The 2,500-nt window shown below is 80.3% G+C and overlaps 1 protein-coding gene across 1 annotated transcript in view; it reads left to right on the top strand.

Moving 5' to 3' along the window:
- Window positions 1-2,500, top strand: part of LOC147471496 (uncharacterized) — a 9,806-nt gene that overhangs the window by 1,526 nt on the left and 5,780 nt on the right. The gene's annotated exons all lie outside the window — the stretch shown is intronic.

Here is a 2,500-nt window from a genome sequence, read left to right as displayed (position 1 = left end):
CCCCCCCCCCACCCCCCCCCCCCCTCTCCTCCCTCCTCCCTCCTCCCCCTCCCCCGCCCCCCTCCATCCCCCCCCCCCTCCTCCTTCTCCCTCTCCACCTGCCCGCCCGCCCCCCCCCCCCCCCTCCCCCCCACCACCTCCCCCCGCCCTTCCCCCCCCCTCCCAGCCCGTCCGCCTCCCCCCCCCCCCCCCCCCCCCCCCCCCCCTCCTTCCTTCCCCCCCCCCTCCCCCCCCCTCTCTTTCCCCCCCTCCCCCCCCCCCCGTCTCCCCCCCCCCCCCCGCTCCCCCCCCCCCCCCTCCCTCCACCCCTCCCCCCTCCAGGGGCCCCCACCACCCCCAGGGATGCGCGACCGCCCCCCCCTCTCCTCCCCTCTCCTCCACCCATCCTCCCCCCCCGCTCCGCCACCCCCTCCCCCCCCCAAGACCCCCCCCCCCTCCCCCCCTCCCCCCCTCCTCTCCCCCCTCACCTCTCCCCCCCCGCACCATGCCCCCTGCTCCTCCCGCCCCACCTCCCCCCCCCCTACCTCCCCCCCCCCTCCCCCTCCCCCCTCCCCGGGCTCTACCCCCCCCCCCCCCACCCCCCCCTCCCCTCCCCTCCCTACTAACGAGCCGGAGGGTCGTCTCAACACCGAATGAATCCTTCCCCCAACACACACACCCCTCACCCCCTCCCACCCCCACCTCTCCCCCAAGCCCCCCCCGCCCCCCCAACCCCCGTCCCTCCCCTCCCCACCTCCCCCCCTTGTCGCCAAGCACTCCCCAGGGGGCGGCGCGCAGACGGGGGCGAGCAAACCCGCCCACGCTGACACGGCGGTACGGTTAAGAGCCTGAGCCACAAATAATCACACGAACGATGCCCCAGCGGTGCCTGCCCGCGGCCCCCGCGCGCAGCGTCCCCCCGTTCCTCTGGCCGTTCCACCTCCGGGGGCGCACCGGAGCGCGCGCCGACAGCGCAGTCCTTCATCCCTCTCGATGCTGGCAGCGATCCGCCCGTGCAGCCCCCCTCGGCTGTTCCCTCAGTCGCGCGCAGCGCCCTGGCGTCGCGTCGCTCGGTCTCTCGCGCCGCCCCGCTCGCACCCTTGCGCTCCCCCCTCCGGACAGGTGCCGCCCCCGCCCGTCGCCTCCCCACTCCCTACCTCCCCCCCCGTCTCCTCCCCCACCCCCCCCTCTCTCACTCCCTCCCCCCCCCACCCCCCCCCCTCCCCTCCCCTCCACCTCCCCCGACCCTCCGCCCCCTCTCCCCCTCCCTCCTCCCCCCCCCTCCCCCCTCTTCCCTCCCCCCCTCCCCTCCCGTCCCCCCCTCCCCCCCCCCCCCCCCTCCACCTCCTCGTCCCCGCCCATTCCCCTCCCACCCCCACCCCTCCCCCCCCCTCCCCCTCCTCCTCTCTCCCCCCCCCCTCTCCCCCCCCCCTCCCCTCCCCCCCCCCCCCTCCCCCCTCCCCCTCCCCCCCTCTCTCCCCTCCCCCCTCCCCCCTCCCCCCCCCCCCCCTCCCTCCTCCCCCCCCCCTCCCCCTCCCCCCCCCCCCTCCCCCCCCCCCCCCTCTCCCCCCCTCTCCCCCCCCCGCCCCGCCCCCCGCTCCCTCAGCCCCCTCCCTCCCCACCCCCCCTAGTCTCCCCCCCCCCCCCCCTGGCTTCTCTCCCCCCAGCACCTCCCCCCCGCGCTCCCCCCCCCCGCCACCCTCCGCTCTCACCACGTCCCCCTCTCTCCCCCCCCCCCGCCCCCACTCCCTTCCCCCCCCCCCCCCCCCCCGCCCCCTCCCCCGCCCCGCCCCCCCTCCCCGCGGCCCCCCATCCAGCCCACCCTCCGCCCCACCCAGCCCCCCCCCCTCCACCCCCCCCCTCCCCCCTCCCCCCCTCCCTCCCCCCCCCCCCCACCTCACCACCCCCTCCCGCCCCTCCTCCGCGCCCCTCCCCCCCTCCCCCCCCCCTCCCTCCCCCTCTCTCCCTCCTCCCCCCCACCTCCCTCCCCCCCCCTTTTTGCCCCCCCCACCTCCACGCCCTTCCCCCCCTTCCCCCCCCCCCCCTCCACCCTCCCCTCTCCCCCTCCTCCATCAGCTCCCCTCCCTCCCTCCCTCTCCCCCTCCCCCCCCCCCTCCCCCCCTCCCCCCCCCCCCCTCCCCCCCTCCCCCCCTCCCCCCCCCCCCCCTCCCTCCCTCTCCCCCCCCCTCCCCCCCCCCCCCTCCCTCTCCCCCCCCCTTCCCCCCCCCTCTCCTCCCCCCCCCCCCCCCCCCCTCCCCCCCCTCCCCCCCCCCTCACTCACGCCCCCCCCCCCCCCCCCTCCCCCTCCCCCCCCCCCCCCTCCCTCCCCCCCACCCGGGCCCCCCCCCCCGCCCCCTCCTTCTTCGCACCCTCCGCCCACCCCTCCCTCCCTTCCCCCCCGCTCCCCCTCCTTGCCAGCCCTCTCCCCCCTCCCACTCCCTCCGGTCCCCCCCCCATTAGCCCCCCCGCCCCCCCGTCTCTCCTTCTTCCCCTTCCTCCCCTCCACCCCCTCCGCCCCATC

Source organism: Penaeus japonicus, unplaced genomic scaffold (genome assembly GCF_977035675.1).
Source record: "Penaeus japonicus unplaced genomic scaffold, GWHDUDI00000001_assembly GWHDUDI00000008, whole genome shotgun sequence".
NCBI lineage: Eukaryota > Metazoa > Arthropoda > Malacostraca > Decapoda > Penaeidae > Penaeus > Penaeus japonicus.
This window is presented reverse-complemented; position numbering and strand designations above follow the sequence as displayed.